Here is a 23,975-nt window from a genome sequence, read left to right as displayed (position 1 = left end):
GTATTAGGATGACACACATGTTCCTCACTGCTGTAATTTTTAAATGTTCAAAAGTCAAAATTTCAGATATGTACTTGTAGAAGTGAGATTGGATATAAGTACATATTTACATATGAGTATATTACATGCATTTATATAGATAACTTGTTTTTGGGGCCATTGCTCTGGCATAGTGTGTGGGGCTGCTGCCTGCAGTGCTGGCATCCCATATGGGCGCCAGTTCAAATCTTGGCTGTTCCACTTCTGATCCAGCTCTCTGCTATGGCCTGGGAAAGCAGTGGAAAATGGCCCACGTGCTTGGGCTCCTGCATGCACATGGGAGACCTGGAAGAAGCTCCTGGCTCCTGGTTTCGGATTGGCGCAGGTCTGTCCGTTGGCGGCCAACTGGAGAGTGAACCAGTGGATGGAAGACCCCTCTCTTTTTCTCTCTGCCTCTGCCTCTCAGTAACTCTGCCTTTCAAAATAAATAAATAAATCTTTAAAAAATAAATTTTTTATAAAAAGATTTATATATTTATTTGAAAGGCAGAGTTACAGAGAAAAGGAGGGACAGAGAGAAAGATCTTCCATCCGTAGGTTCTTTTGCCAAATTGCTGCAATGGCCAGGGCTGGGCTAGGGTGAAGTGAGGAGCCAGGAGCTTCATCTGGGTCTCCCACAATGTGTACAGCACCCAAGTTCTTGGGCTGTCTTTTGCTGCTTTCCCAGGTATATTAGCATGGAGCTGGAGTTCAAGTGGAACCTCTGGGAATCAAACTGGCCAGCATTACAGGTGATGGCTTAACCCACTATGTCACAACACTGGTCTCCTATAAATAACTAATGAAAGCTATTTATTTAAATAGCAAAGATGAAGGGTGGAAGTCAGGGAGGTCTTCCATCTGCCGATTCACTCTCTCAATGCTCACCAAAGCTAGTGCAAGCCAGGCTGAAGCCAGGAGCTGAAAACTCAGTGTAGGTTTCCCAAATGAATGGCAGGATTTAATTGCTTGAGTCATTGCCTGCTGCCCTGCAGGGTGTACATTACCAGGAAATCAGGAGACTAAGCTGGATGGGTATTGAATCTCAGGCATTCTGATCTGGATAGAGGTGTTCAAGTGGCATCTTTGCTTTGCCAAATGTGTACTCCTATAAGTTACTCTTGATCATTTGTGTACTTTGTATAGATTTACTAATGTTATATTTTTAGATTTGAAACATAAAAAGCTTTTCCTGTCAAACTATAAAAGTAGTAGTGCTCATTATAATAAAATAAAAACATAAAAATTACAAAGAAGAAAATGTTACAAGTTGAGCATTCCTAATCTGATGTCTTAAATATTCAAAAACCCAGAAATTTTTGAGTGGTGATTTGATGGCCAAAAATTTTTGGAGTTTGGAGCATTTGTATTTCATATTTTATGATTGGGTGTGCTTGATCTGTGTAAATATTCAAAAATCTGAAACATTTCCGCTCCCAAACACTTTGGATAGGGAATACTCAACATGTAATAATCTTTAATCCAGTCACTTGAAGATAATACTTGTTTTGCACTTTTAAGTAAATTATTCCTAAGTATCTCTTTTAATTTTGTGGTTAAACTTTTTTTCTAGTGTAAATGAAATTATTTTATACCTAATGTTTTTTAGTCTTCATTTTCACTTGGCATATCATGAATCTTTTTCTGTCTAACACAGTGTGGCTGTTCATCATTCTTTTTTAGTTTTGCCTAGTATTTAATAGTGTGTTTGTAACATAATAATTTTACCAACTAGTCCTATACTAATGTACATTTAAGAATTTTGCAGTAGTTTGCCATTATGAACATTACAGTAGAGAACATTCTTGTTCATACATATTTCATATTTAATCTATTACTTTCCTAGTAGAAATTGAATGAATTCAATTCATAATTGAATTTCTGACTCAAATTATGTGCATCCTCTTAAGGTTTTGGATTCTTTTTTTTTTTTTTTTTAAAGATTTATTTATTTATTTGAAAGAGTTACACAGAGAGAGGAGAGGCAGAAAGAGAGAGAGGTCTTCCATCCGCTGGTTCACTCCCCGCTTGGCTGCAATGGCCAAAGCTGTGCTGATACGAAGCCAGAAGCCAGGAGCTTCCTCCAGGTCTCCCACATGGGTATAGGCGCCCAAGGACTTAGACCATCTTCTACTGCTTTCCCAGGCCATAGCAGAGAGCTGGATCAGAAGTGGAGCAGTTGGGTCTCAAACTGGTGCCCATTTGGTATGCTGGCGCTTCAGGCCAGGGCATTAACCCGCAGTGCCACAGCGCTGGCCCCAAAGTTTTGGATTCTTATTGCCTAATATAATTCCAGGATATTTTCAGTAAATTAAGTTTCTACCAACTACGTATACTTTTGAAATTGCTTATTTCATTAAAATTTTATGAGTATCTTATCCAAAATGCTTGGAACAGAAGTGTTTCCTTATCTTTTTTGTGTTTGGAACTTTTTGAAATTTAGATCTGACTTCAAATTTATATTTAACCACTGTGCTATATGTTTTTCAGCAAAGCATGGTGTTAATGACAGATGATTTTTGTGTAAAGAAGTAAGGGGCAGAAACATTTGGAGTTATGTCTTCAGGATTCTTGTATTCAAATTTCTTTTGCTGTAACAAGTGCTTTCCTTTATTTAGTTTATATACCTTTGGGGTATCTTGTGAAAAATTCTTTGAAGTTACACTTATATGGTACTGACACGAGAGCTATAGGATGGACAAAAGGAAAGTTGTGGACTATGATACAAGTTCTTTCCTTATCTGCTTCCTGTTGGTCTGGTGTTCATAGGTTTGAAGGTTAAAACACTCATTGTTTGTGAATATTTTCTCAATCCTGTCTGTCTAATGTTGCAAAAGGAGAATTTTCCCAGTGTTTAGTTATTGAATGGTAAGATTTGCTTTCTAGCTGCTTCTGAGTCAATTGGTTTAAGAAAATATTGTAATAGCAGTTAGGTTGGACAAACTGGCATGAATTGCAGAATTGCACCATCATGGTGTATTGGGCCCAGGCAAAAGTATTGAGCTGTCTTACGCAACTTCAGACTTTGGCTTTATTTTAAAATATATCTCCTAACTGACTTTGCTCTGCAGAAAATCCACTTTTGTTCCTAGTAATGATCTTCTGTGCTTCATGGCTATCTGCTCTATGCCGTTCTCATTGCTCTTGTTTTCATACTGTTTGCAACTTTTAAGTATTTTGAATAATACATTATTTGTTCAAAATTCCTCTGTAACTTTTTACATAATGTCTTCTGTACTTTGCCTGTGCATTACAGTAGGGACTTAAAAAAAATGTGCTAATGTATACTCTACAACTGTGTTAGTTATAGATCTGTTGTAACAAAGTACTACAGACCAGGTAATTTATAAAGAATAGAAATTTATTTGAGTCCCAGGTCTGAAGGTTGGAAACCTAAGAGCACCTAAGAGTGTTGTGCTGGCTACTGGTAATTGCTTCCTCCTGTATTGGAACATTGTAGAGGGTGTCACATGGTGAGCAGAGCAATCATGTTAGATAAAGCACACTTTAATAACAAAGCCATTTTCTTGATAACTCATGAATCCATTAATTCATGAATAGAGGGAGCAGAACTCTCATGACCCAGTCATCTCCCTAATATTCCCCCTCTTAAATACTATTATCATAGGATTTTGGGGTTAGGTTTCCAACAACACATGAAATTTACAGGACACATTAAAATTATAGCACTGATTTTGAGAACAGTATTGAAAAATCAGTAAGATACATTGTCTCTTATCTATGTATGTATATTATAATCAAGAATGAGAATAACTTCTTGAAAAATAATGACTACAGATATTTTATAGATTTTGACACACAAGTAACAAGTATTCTTTATGAAAATATAGCCCAAACCCAGAAATTCTTGTCATTAGTCTCTTTTTAAAAAGATTTGTTTATTTGAAAGAGTTCTGGGGGGGCTGAATGAATGAATGAATGAGTGAGAATGTCTTCCATCCACTGGTTCACTCCCCAAATGGCCTCAGTGGCCAGAGTTGCATACCAGAGCTAAGCATATCTGAAGCCAGGAACCAGGAACTTCTTCCAGGTCTCCCATGTGGGTGCAGGGGCCCAAGGACTTGGGCTATCCTCTCATGCTTCCCTAGGCACGCAGTAGCAGGGAGCTGGATCAGAAGTGGAGCAGCTAGGACTCGAGCCAGCGCCCATATTGGATGCCGGAGCTGCAGGCCAGGGCTTTAACCCACTGTAACACAGCACCAGCCTCCTTGTCATTAGTCTATTTTCTTGATCCTACACATTATTTTCATTATATATGTTGCCTACAAAGGAGTGCTGCGGAATCTTGTGTTTTAAATTCTTATTTTGGGGGGTACTGAAGTTTAGGTTATATATACTAAAATTCTGAAAACAAAAAGAACTTGAACCTTAATCCTTTTGGGAAGTATCTTGGCCTAATGTTTTACTTGACATGAACCCTTAGCTTTCCCCTACTTCCACCTACTTCAGACTGTTGCCATATTTTCATTTGTCCTGAACTTAGAGTTGAGAGAAGGTGAATGTCATTGGAATAGAGATTCCTTCCTTGATGATGAGTATTTTTCTTTTATACCTAGAAAAGTAAGTACATAAAGAAAAATTATTGGCAATGAGTTAGAATCTTTCACCAGATGACTGCCTTTTTTTTTTTTTTTTTAAGATTTATTTATATATTTGAAAGGCAGAGTTACAGAAAGAGGGGGGAGAGAAAGGAGTTAAATGGGAAGTGGAGTAGCTGAGATTTGAACCAGTGCCCAATATGGCATGCCTATCTCCCTGACTGTGGTTTACCTGCTGTGTCACAATGAGGGCCTCTAGATGATTGCTTTTATTTATTTGTTTGTTTGTTTATTTGCATGCATTTCATAAATACAACTTTAGGAACATAGCAATTCCTCCTACTGTACCCGCCTTCCTACCCACATTCCCACCCCTCTTCCTGTTCCCCATGACTGCCTTCTTATATGATAATGTGCTTCTTAATGGTTACAAATTATAATCTGATCTCCAGAAGTGACCCACTGCACAGTTTTTGTGTTTAGCGTAGAAGAATTTAGGTCAAGAGAGAATAAAATTAATATGGTTTATGTAATTTTGCATAAACATCAAATGTCTAATATAAACATCAAGTGTTAGACCACAAACTATAGTGGTAAACAGATTGCATTAATCTTAAATTAAGAGCCCTGCTTTTTCAAACCTCTTACCATTAATTTATTGAGAATGGCCTTGGACAAGTTATAGCTCTCTGAAGCTCTGGACTTCCTTAAATAAACCAAAGGGTTGGGATTAGATTATACTCAGTGTGCTTCATGAAGTATTTTTGAAAGATCTGTTTTGCTCTCATTTCTATTAAGATACTATGATAATCAATCAGTTATGAGTAGTAGTATAAGCAGATATTTTAATAGATTTTTATGAGTTTGAAACATTTGTACATTTAACATTTTGTTTATGTTAACTTTATGACATATATAATAGCAGGAGGCATTGCTCTGCTATGTGTTTCACTGAAGGTGTGTTCTGTATATATGAAACTCTTTCAATAAATTGTAATTTTTATAAGCTCCAGCAGGTCCAGGGAAAGATATTTGATAATCCAGTGCTAAGTGAAATAAGTAAACATTAATCTAGCCATACTGTATTTTAAGTACTCTGTGCTCTTAGGAAATGATTTTTGAACTTTGCATTTAAATTCTGCAGCTTGCGCTGCTGACATTGATGTTATGTTGAAGGAAAGCTCTATTGAGAGTGCTTTGTGTTTATTCTTAACTTCATGTTCCCACCCAAGATAAAAATGAAACAGACCAGCACAAATATTTCTGTATCTTCTTTGAATTTCTATTTTTTTTTTTTTTTTGACAGGCAGAGTGGATAGTGAGAGAGAGACAGAGAGAAAGGTCTTCCTTTTTGCCGTTGGTTCACCCTCCAATGGCCGCTGCGGCCGGCGCATTGTGCTGATCCGAAGCCAGGAGCCAGGTGCTTCTCCTGGTCTCCCATACGGGTGCAGGGCCCAAGGACTTGGGCCATCCTCCACTGCCTTCCCGTGCCATAACAGAGAGCTGGCCTGGAAGAGGGGCAACCAGGATAGAATCTGGCACCCCGACCGGGACTAGAACCCAGTGTGCCGGCGCCGCAAGGCAGAGGATTAGCCTGTTAAGCCATGGCGCCAGCCTGAATTTCTATTTTCAAAATAATTTTGTATCAAGAAAAGCATACAGTTGTCATATACACTAAAAAGGTTAAAACCGAGGAAAGTTATGCACATAATCTGCCCTATTTTGTTTCATTGAATTGCTTTTTGACATTTGCATCCACCAATGATCACTTTTGAAGAGATACATCTTAACAATTATCCTAAAGTTTCATAGAACAGTTTCTTCCACTACCCGGCTCAAGACCGGGCTATAAAGGTCCTCGAATGTGCCATGTTTTTCTACTTTTCACTGGGTTATGAACACCTGCAGGTTTATGAATGAATAGTCTAACAAGTGACGTAATGAGTCTCTGTCCTCATCAGAAAGCAGCCAGCCATTAAGCACTGCCCTTCATCAGTGGCCATCAGACACTGGTTTGTATTTGCACAGATGCTTGCTATGACAAAAGAGAAGTTACTCTGAAGGGATATCTCATCATATCAGTTTCTCCTCACTTGCTATAATCTTCTTTGTTTCTTTTGCCCATAAGGGACTGTAAACCCATTATTTACAGAATTTTTTGATTTCTCAACTTTGTAACCTGACAGTCTTCACACCTTCTAATGTCTGAATGAAGGCCTTCTTTGCACTGAGCATTATGACAAGTGATTAACCTCTATTACCTCATGTAATACAGCAGTTCCAAAAGGTGGAAGCTGGGTATTGACTTTGTTTTATAAGTGAGAAACTGAGGCCCAAGAAATAGCTATTACTGGGTAAAAGTGGAGAATTTAAGCCATTTATTTTCAAGAGTATTATTGATAAGTAAAACTTGGTGTTTTCATTTTTTCATAAATATTCCTATAATTTGCCTTGGATTTCCTTTGTACTTTTACTAGGAAATTTTCTGCCATCGCATTCTTTCTTGGTGTTGACTGTTCTCTTTGTTTAGCACATCCTTGAGTATCATTTGTAAGGCTGGACAAGTGCTGACAAATTGTTCAATGTCTCTTTTATTTTATTTTTTAAAAGATTCATTTATTTATTTGAAAGTCAGAGTTACAGAGAGGCAGAGGCAGAGAGAGAGAAAGAGGGGTCTTCCATGCACTGGTTTACTCCCCAAATGGCCACTATGGCCAGAGCTGGGCCAATCTGTAGTTTCCCTTCTTGAACTCTATTTTCAGTTTTCTAATTTTCTTCTTGTTTTTTTTTTTTTTTTTTTTAAATTTCCAGAGATTTGTCTTCTTGCTTGGATATTCTTTTTTCTGCCTCATTGATTCTGTTCTTATGATTTCCATTGTATTTTCTGTTTCTCATATTGAATTCTTCATTTGTAATATTCTTCATTCTAAATTTTTCTAATATTCTTCATTGTAATATTTCTAATATTGATTTCTGTTTAAACCTCCTGGAAAAATTTTTATACATGTTTTATTTGGATTTCTTTAACTCATGTATTTGCTTCTCTGTTTTTTTTTTAGTAATCTTATGATTATTCTTTGTGTTCGTTTTCAGGCATTTCATCAGTTTTTTTGTCTTTACATTCTAATATTGATGTGTTTCTTTTGGGGGAGTCATATTGTCGTCTTTGTTCATATTTCTTCTGTTTCCATGTTTAATTTTAGGCATTTGTGGAAACACTTTTATCCTCTGCTGGTTTTTATCTTTGAATTATGACTCTGGCTTATTGGAGCATCTGCTCCCTCAGTGGATTTCCAGAGGCTGTGCTGGGTGGCCAGGAGTCCAGGGTGATAACCAAATTGGGTGTAGTAGATCTCTTTTGTCATCTGGCAGGAAGGTATGAACATACTGACTGGTGTGATCACAGTCTCTCCTCTTCTCTGACCTTGTGATCAATGTACAGGGTCAACTCACAGTGGCTACAAATCCCACCTGCACAGGCACATGACCCACACAAAGGATTAGTGTGGTCCTCAGTGTGAGCACAGAACCCCCTGCAGTGATCCACTCCAGACACTCAGTGAACTCTGAGCCTCTGCAGCGAGACATAGTGATTACCCAGTGACCCAGCTACACCCCACACCCTGTCAGACAGTCACAGAATTCCCACAGGCCCAGCACACAGGGCTCCAGTAGGCAAAGGGAACAGAGGGCCCGCTGTCAGCCTCGGGAGCCTACCCTGTCCACAGAGCTCAGGTGTTCCCAGAGCCAACTACGTGTTGGTGCTCCACCTTCACAGTTTGAGTCCCAGCACCCATAATAGAGTAAGGGTAGCAGAGCACTTCACCCTCTGCCAATCTTCCGGGTCAGACTCAAAGTCAGTTGAGGAATGCAGATTTATCCCTCCAATAAAATTCGTTGTGTGAGTCACAACAGCCTCCGTTTTCCTTATTAAGATGATGCTTCCACCCTGCTAGTTGCTGGCCCCTTTTGTCAGGGCATGGGAGGAAAGCAATGTTCTATCCCTTCACAGGGATAGATGGGCACCCTGACCCCCGGCTAGTGTTCCATGTTGGACTCAAAGTCAGTGTGGTCAGCAAGGTTTGCCCTCAGGCAGTATCACCAATGACAAGTGCTTCTGCAGACTCCTCTCACTTAACTCCAAGAAGAGTTACTGGTGGTGTCCCCATTTACTGCCGCATGTTTGTACTTTCTACTACGCTCCTCGATGTCTCTGTTCTTTCTGTAGAATTCCTGCTGCAAACTTCTTTACAACTATCCCCTAGAAATGCAGTTATTCCAGTTTTCTTCTTTTATCTGCCTGTGGTCAAAATCAGCATGTCTTTTCCCTGTTCAGCCATCTTGTGTCTCCCTGATCTGTTTGATTATTAAAATTTATTCTTGAACTACATTTTACTTGAATGTAACTTCATAATATTAAATTTCAGAAGTGGGGCAAATGTATGCATATTCTTTTTAACAGTATTAAATTTTATTATTTATTTGAAAGAGTTATAGAGAGAGGTAGAGCCAGAGAGAGAGAGAGGTCTTCCATTTTGTTGGCTCACTCCCAAATGACTGCAACGGCCGGAGCTGAGCTGATCCGAAACCAGGAGCCAGGAGCTTCTTCCGTGTCTACTGTGCAGGTGCAGGTCCCAAGGACTTGGGCCATCTTCTACTGCTTTCCCAGGCCATAGCAAAGAGCTGGATCGGAAGAGGAGCAGCCGAGACTTGAACCAGTGCCCACGTGGGGTGCCGGCACTGCAAGCAAAGGCTTTAATCCACTGTGCCACAGCGCCGGCCCCATGCATATTCTTTAATAAAACTGTTTTGATTATTTTCCACTGTTTTTTCTTCTAAGATTGATTTTAGAAATATTTTGTCTAGTTTACTGTAAAAATTCTGATGGTATCATTATTGGAACTTCTTTAGTCTTTTATGTTAATTTGAAAGGAATTGGCATCATTCCATGGTCTTTCCATTCAAGGTCAGCTCACCATTTCTTCAAATTTCCTTTTTGTGTTTTTCAGTAAAGCTTTATATAAATTCATTTTGTATTTTAGTGTGATATAGAAACTGTTGAATTTGGGAGGAAGTCTTAAAATACTGTAGCTAAATTATTTGATAAATTAGTAATAGGATCTATTGTGATGATAAGAAGTACATTGATAAAACTTGAGCATGTTTTATAACTGATGTATTAGTTGCTTAGGTGATCAGTTTGAATTGATCTAATGAGCAGTTTGAATGTATTTAATTACTACTATAGAAAATTTTGTGTCTTTGTTTTTTCGTTTTCTCTGTCTTAAATGATGCTTGGGGGATCATGAGGAGAGGGTTAGGTAGATTGTTTATTCTGAGTGTCTGTGATGTGGATGCAGTTCTCTTCCATCAGCCCACCTGGACCCAAAAGGGATATAGCAAGATACCAAGGGTTCGGTAGTATCTATGTTTCATCTAATTACCAAACCATTAGTATTTTTGTGACCTCACAGTTGCTTTCAAAGAACTATTAAAAAACTTTGGTTTAGACTAATTTTTTTTACTCACAAAAGCAATTTGATTTGTGAGGTTTAAACAACTGAGATGTTGGTTCTTGGTTTGTTAATAATTTGTTTCTCAGAAGCAGGATACAGTATAACTGCCCAGATTTAGAAGAAACAAGTGGAACAGAAACAAGAAGGTTTAATGGTTAGTTTCTCAGTTTCCTGATGTTTCCACTCAGTAGTACAAAATACTCTGAAAGAGAAATGAACTTTTGGGAAAGGATGTTGTCTTTGACAGCCTTTAATACTAAGCGGTATTCTCACTTCCCTACGTAACTCTGGAATACATTCCTTTTTTCTTCTTGTGGAATTTATTGAGGAAGGCAGCAGATATTATCTACACTCTTGAAGTTAAACTATAATGAATGAAAGACTGCTTAGTTGGAGGTGAATAGATTTACTGTTCATGGCACATTGTATTAGTAATTCACAGTAGGTAATGCTGTGACAGCAAAACTGTATGATTTCATTGGACAAGTACTTAAAGGATGATGCCTTTTTAGATTTATTTTACCCCATCAAACAACAGACTGTTTTGCTTGGCCTTGTTTTGTTATCTACTTCAGTTTTAGTATATTCTCACAGTAATGTTCCTCTCTTACCCACTTGCCCTCCACACTGAGTGCAATTTAGTACCTTTCACAAGAGTAATTTTCAGCACAGCAAACTACCTCTTAGTCTCTCATTGGCTGAATATAAGAGATCCAGTTGCTGTACATTTTTGCTCATACTTGCCAGCCTTTTTTCTTTTATTCATTCTTTTGGGCATACAGGCATTTCATCATGTTTCATTTTTTAAAAAAATTGTTTATTTGTGAGGCAGAGAAACATACACACACATACACACACACACACTCTCTCTCTCTCTCATGCAAGCATATATACAAAGAGAGAGAGAGTGAGATTGTGAGAGCACACATTTCCATCCTCTGCTTTACTCCCCAAATGCCCATGATGGCTGAGCCTGGACTGGGTTAAGTCTGACAGGAGCTGGGAACTCAATCCAGGTCTCGCATCTGGATAACAGGAATCCAATCACGTGAGCCATCAACTCTGTTCCCAGGAAGAAGCTGGATTCAGAAGCCAGTCATAGATGTCTAACCTAAGTATAATAAAGGACATGAGTGTCTTAACTGGCATCTTTACTGATAGCCTAACCACCTGCTCTTATTTTTTTTTAATTAAAATAACATTTTAAACTTTTTTAAAAAATTATTTTTAGTATTTAGAATCAATACTGGATTTTATTGATTGAAGTGACCATAGACATTTTCTTCTTTAGCCTGTTTATATTGTGAATTACTTGAATGTTATACTTAATGTTTTTCATTTGCTTCTTATATTTTGCTTATGTTTTATTTAGGAATTTTACATCTCTGCTCTTAAGACAGAATGATACCTATCCCTGCCAGATTGACCCTTTTATCATTATGGGAAAGCATTTCCTCTTTCCTTAAAGTCTTTTTTGTCTAATACTAACCACATTTACAGTAGCTCTCAGTATTTTCATGATATTTCTGTTTCTAGTTTTCAAAACTACTTTTAAAAGTATCTGGTTTTTTTTTTTTCCCCCAAAGATGTGTATCTTGTCAAATATTTGTGAAAATATATTTGAAGTCCAGGTTTTTAATCATTGGACCATTTAGCCTATATACATGAGATGTTATATTTTGTCTTAAAACTTTTATCTTTTGTTTTCTTTCTGCTTGAAGAACATCTTTTACTTTTCCCTTCATTGTAGGCCTCTTAGCAAATATTATCTTATTCATTTTTCATATTGTCTTCACTTTGTCGTCGTCTTTTTTCTCCAAGTTTGTTTGAAAGGAAGGTGGAAGAGAGGGAGGGAATATGCTCCTACCTTGTGGCCCATTGTCCAAATGCCTACAAAAAGTGGGGCTGGGTCAGGGCAGGAGCTGGAGCTGGGACCTGGACATCTCAACCATGAGGCTAAATGGCTGCTCTTTAACTTCATTCTTTAAAAATTAATTAATTAAGTTTTTGTTTTTGTTTATTTGAAAGGCAGAGAGAGACAGAAGTCATCAGTGTGCTGGTTCACTTCCCAAATGCTGGTAACAGCTGGGGCTTGGCCAGGCTGAAGCTAGAAGCATGAAACTCAATTAGGGTCTTCCACATGGGTGGCAGGGACCCAAGTACTTGGGCTGCCAACTTCCACCTCCAGGATGAACATCAAGAGGAAGGAGGAATTCTAAGTGGAGCTGGAACTCCAACCCAGGCACTCCCATACAGGATTCTGGCCCAGAGTCTTAGTCTGTCCATCCCCAGCATCATTTCTGAAGTGTTTTTTTGGGGAGATATAAATATTCTAGGTAAGAAGGCTTACTTTTTTCTCTCATTACTTTGAAAACATTTTCTTTTCATCAGGCTTCCATTGTTTCTGGGAAGAAAGGTGTTGGATTTACTTTTGCTTCTGGAAGTTAAATGTACCCCCCCCCCTTTTTTTTTTTGCTTTTAAGCTTTACTATGTATTTGGTTTTTAACTGTTTAACTATCATGTGCCTAGTTTAAGTTTTCTTTTTAATTGTATTGCCTAGGGCTCATGGGCTTTATTTAATATGTATCTTAAGTAGAGGGATAGGAATGTAAAAACAAATTTGAATGAGTATATTTGAATTCATATGGATATATTTGGAAGTATATGTATAAATTCACAGATACATTAATTTTTAAAAGATTTATTTATTTGTTTGAAAGGCAGAGTTACAGAGAGGCAGAGGCAGAGACAGAGAGATAGGTCTTCCATCCATTGGTTTACTCCCCAGATGGCCGCAAAGGCTGGAGCTACACCGATCTGAAGCCAGGAGCCAGGCGCCTCCTCGGGGTCTCCCACAAGGGTGCTAAGGCCCAAGGCGCTGCGGCCATCGGGCTGTGCTGATCCGAAGCCAGGAGTCAGGTGCTTCCTCCTGGTCTCCCACGTGGGTACAGGGCCCAAGGACCTGGGCCATCCTCCACTGCCTTCCTGGGCCACAGCAGAGAGCTGGACTAGGAGAGGAGCAACCGGGACAGAATGTGGCACCCTGACCAGGACTAGAACCCAGTGTGCCAGCGCTGCAGGCAGAGGATTAGCTTAGTGAGCCACGGCGCCGGACCGATACTTTATGTAGCAACTCTAAGATGGCTCCTAGTGATGCCTGCCTTTCACTGTTCATGACCTTGTTTAATACCTTTCCTTCAAGTGTGGGTAGAACTTGTGACTTACCTATAACCAATTCAGCAAGGTTATGTGATATTATTTTTTTATTTTATTTTTTAAGATTTTATTTATTTATTTGAGAGAGAAAGTTACAGACACTGAGAGGGAGAGACAGAGAGAAAAGTCTTCCTTCTGTTTGTTTCCTCCCCAAATGGAGCTGCGCCGATCTGAAGCCAGGAGCCAGGTGCTTCTTCCTGGTCTCCCACACAGGTGAAGGAGCCCAAACACTTGGGCCATCTTCTGCTTTCCCAAGCCATACCAGAGAGCTGGATTGGAAGAAGGGCAACTGGGGCTAGGACCGGCATCCATTTGGGATGCCGGTGCCGCAGGCAGGGGATTAACCTACTGCGCCATGGCGCCAGCCCTATGTGATATTATTTTTGTGATTTGGTTATATAGAATTTTTATATTCATCTTGTTTGAGACTTTCTCTCTTGCTGGCTTTGAAGGAAGTTGTCATGTTTGTAAGGCATAGTGGCAAGGAAATGAAGCCCTCAGTTCAGTATTCCCAAATGAATGAAGTCTTGCCATTTATCTCATCAGTGAGCTTTGAACTGGATTCTTCCCCATTTGAGCTTCAGGTGAGACTGATCATGGCAGACACATGAGCTGTAGTTTTGATGACCCTTTCTTTCCTCTGAGATCTCACAGAGATCCTCCATGTTGGATATTTTTTTTGTCACAGAGTCTTGGTTTTCCATGCCTGAAATGCTCTTGCAGGCCTTTCAGCCCGATCAGGAAGCCTTAAGGGTTGATTCTGAGGTCAGAGTGTTATTTGCTGCGAATTTCATTCTAGGAGTCTGCTGTGTAGACTGCTTTCCATGTTGGTCCTTCCATCCTTTTTAATTCTGTTATTTTTACTGGGTACTTGATATTATTATTTTTTGCAAGATTTATTTTTTATTTATTTGAAAGACAGAGTTACATAGAGAGGTTGAGACAGAGAGGTCTTCTATCTGCTGGGTTCACTCCCTAGATGGCTGCAACGGCTGGAGCTGTGCCGATCCAAAACCAGGAGCCAGGAGCTTCCTCCCAGTCTCCCACATGGGTTCAGGGGCCCAAGGACCTGGGCCATCTTCTACTGCTTTCCCAGGCCACAGCAGAGAGCTGGATCAGAAGAAGAGGAGCCAGGACTAGAACTGGTGCCCATATGGGATGCCGGTGCTTCAGGCCAGGGCGTTAACCTGCTGCGCCACAGTGCTGGCCCTGCTTAATATTATTTATATCATCCCTTAAACTTAGACCGATCTGTTTGTTGCCTTTAACATTTAATATGATCATTTTAACAATTAAGATGGCATTTATACCACAGATTCTTATGGGTTTGGAGACCCATGACTAATACTTAGGCTGTACCCTTAGGGGTAAGTCTGTATGACTCTATGCAGAACTAGACTGTTTTACAGTTTTTGACTACTTCCTCCATCTCTTATTCCCCCTCTTATTTTTAACTGGAATTTTTTTCCAATTTCCTTAAAATAGATATAATTAACTCTGTGTTACATATAGTATGAAATAGAGAAATGAGTGAGAAAGAAAGAAAACAGAAAAAAACCAACAAAACAAAACAAAAAAGGATATACACAGTAAAAAGTAACAGTGGTAAACTGTTCTTTTCAATCAGGTCAAGGATTCTTGAAGACATTGTTTTTTTTTTTTTTTTTGCAAAGCAGAGTTGGACAGTGAGAGACAGAGAGAGAGAGAGAGAAAGATCTTCCTTCTGTTGGTTTACTCCCCTAATGGCTGCTATGGCCGGCGCTGTGCAGATCTGAAGCCAGGAGCTGGGTACTTCCTCCTGGTCTCCCATGTGGGTTCAGGGACCCAAGCATTTGGGCCATCCTCCACTGCCCTCCTGGGCCACAGCAGAGAGCTGGATTGGAAGAGGAGCAACTGGGACTTGTACCTGGCGCTCCAACGGGGACTAGAACCCGGGGTGCCGGTGCCACAGGTGGAGGATTAGCCAAGTGAGCCACGGTGCCGGCTAAGACATTGATTCTAAAAGTGACAATTTTTGCTTCTGTAGCTTTCATTTTAGGTGCGCTATTAATTCTCCCAATCAGTGAAAACATATGGTGTTTTGTCTCTTTGGGACTGAGTTATTTCACTAAGTATGAGGTTTTCCAGCTTGCTCCATTTTGTTGCAAAGGACCGGATTTCATCCTTTTTTACTGCCATATAGTATTCCATAGTTTACATATCCCATAATTTCTTTATCCAGTCTTCGGTTGATGGACATTTTGGTTGCTTCCATGTAATAGCTATTGTGAATTGAGCTTCAATAAACATGGAGGCATAGCTGTTACTCTTTACAGTAAATTGATACATTATACAGGCATTAGTATTTTCACATGTTTTTGCCAATAATATTTAGCCTAACAATTTCACTAACTTAGGAATTGGCCATTGTGAATTTTTTTTTTTTTTTAAAGAGATTTTTTTTTTTTACTTATTTGAAAGTAAAGTAACAGAGAAGGGCTGCAGCGGTAGACAGGAAGAGCTCTTCGATCTACCAGATAACTCCTCAGATGGGCATAATGACTGAGAATTGGCTAAGCCGAAGCTGAGAGCCAAGAATTCTCATTCTGGTCTCCCACATGGGTTGTAGGAGTCCAGGAACTTGGACTGTCTTCTACTGGTTTCCCAGTACATAGATGCTGAATTTGAAGTGGAGTAGCCAGGACTCAAAACACAGCCCTCTTAATGATATGCTAGTGTCGCAGGTGGCAGCTTTACCCAGTGCGCCACAACACTGATCTACAATGTGAATATTTTTAAAGTTCACATTACATTGGCCTGTAAGAGAGGAAAGTATTCTTAGAGAATATTTATTTTAATTTTCCTTTCCTTTTTCCTCTTTGTTTGAAGGCATTTTTTTGAAATATGTTTTTAATTATGCTTACAAAGAGGTAAAAAAATTTACTGTCTTAAAAATTTTTAATTGTACGAGTTCAGTGGTTTCAAGTATATTCAAATTTTTGTGAAATAGATCTCAAATCTTGTTCATTTTGCAAAGTGAAAGCTCTATGCCTGTTAAACAACAATTCTCCCACTTCTCTCTTCCCAGTCCCTGATAAACACATTCTACCTTCTGTGTCTTTGAATTTAACTAGTTTAGGTACTTTATTTATGTAGAGACAAATAGCATTTTTTTTTTTTTGGACAGGGTTATTTCACTTAGCATTATGGTCTCAAGATTCATGCGTGTTGTAGCATGTGAAAGGACATTTTTCTGTTTAAAGGTGAATAGTAATTTCACAGTACAAATGTACCACATTTTGTTCATCTGTTCATCTTTTGATGGACATTTGAGTTTCTTCCATCTTTGGCTATTTGGATAGTGCTGTTATGAACATGGATGTGCAAATATCTCTTCAAGACCCTGATTTCAGTTCTGTAGGCTATATATTTAGGAATGGGATAACTGGATCATATTATATTTGCTTTTTTTTTTTTTTTGCATTTTTAATTTTTTGAGCTCCTTGTTTTCCATAGTGGCTGGCTGTGTCAACTTACATTCTCAACAGTAGACATGGATTCCAATTTCTCCATATCCTTGGAAAACACATGGTGGAAAAACTTGTATATTGTATATGATAATGCCAGCATACTTACTTAAAAAGTATTTTAAAGCCAGTCCTACCCCATCCCAAACTGGTGTTATATTTTGTCTTGTACATATATACTTTCCTTAATTTGTGAGAATTAAATAAGCATAATTTCTGCCCACTAACTTCAGATGCTTGATATTATTTGACTTGAGGACTCTGAACATTAAGCTATTAAATCATGTCAGAGAGAACAAACATTTTCCTATTGAAAATATTCAAGAGGGCATCATGGATCCTTGTTGGTCGAATGAGTTTGAGAATCAGCAATTCTTTTTTTTTTTTTTTAAAGAAAGCATTTAATAAATATAAATTTCATAAGTACAACTTTTGAATTATAGTGGTTCTTCCCCCCATACTTGCCCCTCCACCCCCAAACCATCCCACCTCCTACTCCCTCTCCCATCTCATTCTTCATTAAGATTCATTTTTAATTATCTTTATATACAGATCAATTCTATACTAAGTAAAGATTAGAAGCGTTTGCACCCCACACAGACACACAAAGTGTAAAGTACTATTTGAAGACTAGTTTTACCGTTAATTCTCATAGTACAAGTGTCAGTTTCACTTCTACAGGTTTCCTTTTAGGTGCTCAATAGTTGTCACAGACCAGGACATATGATATTTGTCCCTTTGGAACTGGCTTATTTCCCTCAACATGATGATTTCCAGATTTCTCCATTTTGTTGCAAATGACCAGATTTCTTCTTCTTCTTCTTTTTTTTTTTTTTCTGTTGTGTAGTATTTTCTAGAGTACATTAAGGACAGCGGTCCCAATGGGGAGCACATGCACAGTGACGCCTGTTGTTGATTTAGCAATTGACACTCTTATTTATGACATCTGTGATCACCCGAGGCTCTTGTTGTGAACTGCCAAGGCTATGGAAGCCTCTTGAGTCCACAAACTCTGACATTATTTAGACAATGTGGAAGTTCTCTCCTCCCTTCAGAGAAAGGTACCTTCTTCCATGATGGCCTATTCTTTCCACTGGGATCTCACTCACAGAGATCTTTCATGTAGGTCATTTTTTTGCCACAGTGTCTTGGCTTCCATTCCTGAAATGCTCTTAAGGACTTTTTAGTCAGATCTGAATGCCTTAAGGGCTGATTCTGAGGCCAGAGTGCTGTTTGGGGTGTCTGTCATTCTATGAGTCTGCTGTGTGTCCTGCTTCCCATGTTAGATCCTCTCTCCTTTTTAATCTATCTGTTATTATTAGCAGCCACTTGGTATTACTTATGTTATTCCTTTGACACTTAATCCTATCTTTATGATCAGTTATGAACTTAAACTGATCACTTTAACTAGTAAGATAGCATTGATACCTGCCAACTTAATGGGATTTGGAGTCCCATGGCAAGTTTTTTGCTTTACCTTTTGGGGTAAGTCCGAGGGAACATGTGCTGAACTGTACATCTCCATTTCTTATTCCCACTCTTATTTTTAACAGATCAATTTTCAATTGGATTTAAACACCTAAGAATAATTCTGTGTTAAGAGTCCAACTGATGGTATTAAGTAGAAAAAGATAATACTAATAAGAATAAAATAGTAAGCTGTTCCTCGACAGTCAGGACAGGGGCTTATCAAGTCATTGCTTCTCATAGTGTCAGTTTCACTTCTACAGGTTTCCTTTTAGGTACTCAGTTGTCACAAATCAGGGAGAACATATGATATTTTCCCTTTGGACTGGCTTATTTTGCTCAGCATGATGTTTTCCAGATTCCTCCATTTTGTTGCAAATGACGATTTCATTGTTTTTCCTGTTGTGTAGTATTGCATAGAGTACCTATCCCATAATATCTTTATCCAGTCTTCCGATAATGGGCATTTAGGTTGATTCCATGTCTTAGTTATTGTGAATTGAGCTGCAATAAACATGGAGGTGCAGATAGCTCTTTTATTTGCCAATTTAATTTTCCTTGGATAAATTCCAAGGATTTGGATGGTTGGGTTGTGTGGTAGGGCTATATTTAGATTTCTGAGGTATCTCCAAACTGTCTTCCATAGTGGCTTTACCAGTTTCCATTCCCACCAACGGTGGATTAGTGTGCTTTTTCCCCCAAATCATTGCCAGCATTTGTTGTTTGTTGATTTCCTTATTAGAGCCAATCTAACTTGGGGTGAGGTGAATTCTCGCTGTGGTTTTGATTTGCATTTCGCTAATGGCTAGTGATCCTGAACATTTTTTCATGTGTCTGTTGGCCATTTGGATTTCCTCTTTTGAAAAATGTCTGTTTAGGTCCTTGGCCCATCTCCTAATTGGGTTTTGTTGTTGTGGAATTTCTTGATTTCTTTGTAGATTCTGGTTATTAATCCTTTATCAGTTACATAATTTGCAAATATTTTTTACCATTCTGTTGATTGCCTCTTCACTTTCCTGACTATTTCTTTTGCTTTACAGAAAACTTCTCAATTTGATGTAATACTAGTTCTTAATTCTGGTTTTGACTGCCTGTGCCTCTGGGTTCTTTTCCCCAAATGGTTGCGATGGCTGTGGCTGAGCCAGTCCAAAGCCAGGAGTCAGGAGCTTCCTCCAGGTCTACTACATGGGTACAGGGGCCAAGCACTTGAGGCGTCTTGTACTGCTTTCTCAGGCCATAAGCAGAGAGCTGGATTGGAAAAGGAGCAGCTGGGACATGAACTGGCACTCATATGGAATACCAGCGCCCCAGGCAGAGTCTTATCCCATTATGTCAATGTGCTGGCCCCAAATATGGATGTGACATGGTAACTACAGGTTTTTTTTTTTTAATTCATTTTTGACAGGCAGAGTGGATAGTGAGAGAGAGAGAGAGAGAGAAAGGTCTTCCTTTTTGCTGCTGATTCACCCTCCAATGGCCGCTGTAGTCGGTGCATTGTGCTGATCCGAAGGCAGGAGCCAGGTGCTTCTCCTGGTCTCCCATGCGGGTGCAGGGCCCAAGCACTTGGGCCATCCTCCACTGCCTTCCCGGGCCATAGCAGAGAGCTGGCCTGGAAGAGGGGCAACCGGGATAGAATCCAGCACCCCAACCGGGACTAGAACCCAGTGTGCCGGCGCCGCAAGGCGGAGGATTAGCCTGTTGAGCCACGGCGCCGTCCGGTAACTAAAGTTTTTATTTAGAATTCCATTTCTAGTATTCACTAGCGGTAAGGTCTTAACAAAATTAATAACTATAGTCCTTTTACAATCATAATGTCATCACAGGATTGTAAAGGTTTTTTCTTTTTTTATTTAAAGATTTTAATTTATTTATTTGAGATGTAGAATTACAGAGATAAAGGGAGAGACAGAGAGAGAGAGAGAGAGAGAGAGAGAGAGAGAGAGAGAGATATTCACTCCGCAAATGTCCGCAATGTCTGGAGCTGGGCTGATCTGAAACCAGAAGCCAGGAGCTTTCTCCTGGTCTCCCACATGTGTGCAAGGCCCAGTTGCTTGGGCTGTCTTCTACTGCTTTCCAAAGCCATAGCAGAGAGCTGTATCAGAAGAGCAGCAGCTGTGACTCGAACCGGCGTGCATATGGGATGCCGGCACTGCAGGTAGAAGCTTAACCTACTATACCATAGCACCAGAACAAAGGGTTTAAGGATTACATAAATAAAATCACATGTGGAGGACACTGAGCTATGTGCTTGTCAGTTTTTATCTGACTTGACACTGAATTTTAGAAATGAAAAAGTGTTCCGGCTGCTGTGTAGTAAACTAACCCAAAGCTTAATGGCATGAAACAAACACATTATTATGCTCACAGATTCAATGTGTTAGAAGTTTGGAAAGGGTTCACTGAGAACGGTATGTTTGTTTGATGGTACCTGGGACCTCACCTTGGACAATTTGAATGGGTAGGGGTGACTCAAATGAGTGTGAGCTGAAATTCTGAAGTCCATCCAGAATTTTTTTATGATATATATTTTCCATGTGTTATGAAAAAAAAGTTTGCACCATAATAATATATTTTTAATTCAGTTTTTCTTAGAATTTTTTTTTGTTTCCTTATGTGTATGTGTATACTCTTGTGTATATATACATTGTAAATATGTCCATTGAGTTTTCCTGAAAATCCCATATAGGTAAATCAGGAGACTTTGTGAAGTAAGTTGCTTCACAGGTGAGAAGGTTGCAGGTTATGAGATCTGGAGATGAAAGGATTTTATAGATGTATGATTGTTAATTTGATCTGTCAGCTTGCAGTTATCATCTCTCGATATTTGGACAAACATTCTGAATATTTCTCTCTCTTTTTAAAAGATTTTATTTATTATTTATTTGAAAGGCAGACCCAGAGGCGGGGGTGGGAAGGAAAGAGAGAGATTTTCCTCTGTTGGTTCATTCCCCAAATGGCTGCAATGGCCAGGGCTGGTTCATGCCAAAGCTAGGATTCTGGAATTCCATCCAGATCTCCCACATGGATGACAGGGACCCAAGTACTTACTCCATCTTCTGCTGCATTCCCAGGTGCATTAGTAGGGAACTGGGTCAGAAGTGGAGCAGCCAGGACTCACGGTATGCTGGCATCACAGATGGCAGCTTAATCTGCTAGGTCACAATGTCAGCCCAGTTTCTGGGTATTTCTGTGAAGGTGCTTTTGTATGAGATTGATGGACTTTGAATAAAGCAGTCTGTCCACTATAATGTGTTGTGAGTCTCATCTAATCAGTTGAAAGCCTGAATAGTACAGACTTAGTAACAAAGGCTCTGATAGAGAAATTGGCCAAGATCAAAGAACAAATTGTTGAGAAAGCCAGGGCATGGAGCCAGTTCTCCTGACTTCCATTTTAGCACTCTTATTACCAGAAATTGCCTTGCTCAACAAAAGCAATGCAAAAGCTGGCCTCCTACCTTGAATTAAAAAAAAAAAAAAAAAGATATCAAGTGCTTTTTATGTATCAGCACTATCCTAAGCAGTTTGTAACCATTAATTTTGTTAATTCTCACAGTATCTCTAGAGAATAAATGTTATTATCATCTTTCACTTTGCAGGTCAGAAAGTCAGATAATTTACCAGTGATAGACCTGTTATTTGAACTTAGATATCTGACTCCAAAACTATAATTCTTCATTGCTATTTAGCATTCTCTCCCTATATTTATTTCATCTCTGTCCCCTAATATTAAGCAATGAAGGAAAGATTTCAGTTACTGAACTTTTGATTCTCATCAACCTGGAGTCTTTCCATGTCATCGACTTGGCATACTGATGCATGTTTCATACTGCTTATCATTAGGCCTCAATTATTTGTGGGTACCTTATCTTCTGTTAATACAGATTCTTTTCTGAGTAGAAATGTCTGGACTATTATCTGACCAGAAAGAAATTTCCAGTGTGGATACTGATGAAATAATTTATCATGAAATTATGTGCCTTGGACACACAGGCATTCTCTACTACCACTATTAGTATTTCTCTTTGTGTTCTTCCTCTCTCTCCTGCTTTTCATTTCTTCCTCTGGTGGTGTGGCAGTGGACCAATAAAAGTGCTAGAGCTTTTCGTTTAGGTGGAAGTAATCAGAGAATCTTTCTCAGGATAGATTGCCCTATTACTTTAAGTCGTATAAAGCTTGCTTGTTAGTTTGTAGACTAAAGTAGGGAAGTTTCAACCAATCTAATAATTTGTGACCCTCTAGCACTTTGACTTCTGAGTGCTAATATTTAATCAGTGTACAAATCAGATGATAATCTGTCAGTAGAGAAGCAATAATTAGCAGTTGGAAAGACCCTGGATTTTAGTAGTGCTGACCTTGTGCAAATTGCTGAAACTTACTGAGCCTGAGGTAATTGTCCTACAGTTTGTATTAGATAATAGATTGAAAGCTACTTTGTTTTGCTGTTCTTTAAATATATTTGGAGCATCAGATCCATATTTTCTTCAGGAAAATCAATCATCACTAAGTGCCAGGGTGGATGCAGAGTATAGAATGGATTGGTATTAAGGTAAAATGTGAGTATAATACATGTTAAATGAGTAGTCCATATATGTGTCTTGAAATTGGTTTAGGCAGTAAAGCTTGACAGGGAATACAAATGACTAAGAATGCTCCCGGAATGAGGAGAGGCTTGAATTGGGTACCTACTGAAGTAGCTGAACCTAACTGCTGTTAAAAATAAATGAAAGGATTTGTTATATGTTTCTGAATGTAAGTTAATTTTCATTTTACTAATGACAAGGTAGTAAAAATGTTTTTGGTCAACTAGAATATATAAACTTTTAAGCTTAATAAAAGAAATAGTCACCATATTTAGCTTTTTAATTTAGTGATGACACATACATATTTCAAGCTGTGTAATATAACATTATTTAAGCTCTTCATTTGCATAATAAACATTAGTGTCCCCTCATTAACAGAGTTATTCCCTCAGTCGTCCAGAGCACAAGATCTTATATTTTGCTTATGTGGTTTGAGATAAAGTACTTTAAAAATCTGTGAATGATATTTTCCCTGGGAATTTTTTTTAGTTATTTTTAATTTTTTATTTATTTGAAAGTCAGAGTTACAGACAAAGGAACAGAGAGACAGAGCACATTAGCAAAGAGCTGCATCAGAAGTGGAGCAGCCAGGACAAAAACTGGTACTTATATGGGTTGCTGGAGTCCTAGGCAGTGGCTTAACGTGCTGTGCTATGGTGCTGGCCCCAAAAGAAAAGTTTTAAACACAGTAAATGCTAAACAAATATTTGCTAATAACTTTCCAAATGAAAATGTCATGTGACTTAATATTCATTATTAATTATCTTTTTGGGCCTTAATAGGGCATGTAGAGGAAAAGGAGCATATTATATGCAAGATACTATTTCAGACAAATACATGTCATTGCCTATTGCACCTGTTCTCACTCTGTAAACCATGTTCTTTTCCACAAAGCATTCTTTTCCCAAAATTGTACCAAAGAAGTTATCTTACAGCTGAGTCTTCATAATTATTTCATTTTTCAAGTCTGAAAAAAACTGTTTAGGAAAGAATTATTGCCTGAAATAACTGCAGAAAATTCTAGTTTTGAACACTGGAAAAAAAAGATTATCCAGTGAAATCATTCTAAAAGGATGACACAAAAATTCAACACAGATTTCATAATTATTTGA

The 23,975-nt window shown here is 38.7% G+C and overlaps 1 protein-coding gene across 1 annotated transcript in view; it reads left to right on the top strand.

Moving 5' to 3' along the window:
• The window catches only part of FAF1 (Fas associated factor 1), a 476,212-nt gene that overhangs the window by 44,189 nt on the left and 408,048 nt on the right, over positions 1 to 23,975 (top strand). The gene's annotated exons all lie outside the window — the stretch shown is intronic.

This window comes from Lepus europaeus, chromosome 5 (genome assembly GCF_033115175.1).
Source record: "Lepus europaeus isolate LE1 chromosome 5, mLepTim1.pri, whole genome shotgun sequence".
Lineage (NCBI taxonomy): Eukaryota > Metazoa > Chordata > Mammalia > Lagomorpha > Leporidae > Lepus > Lepus europaeus.
This window is presented reverse-complemented; position numbering and strand designations above follow the sequence as displayed.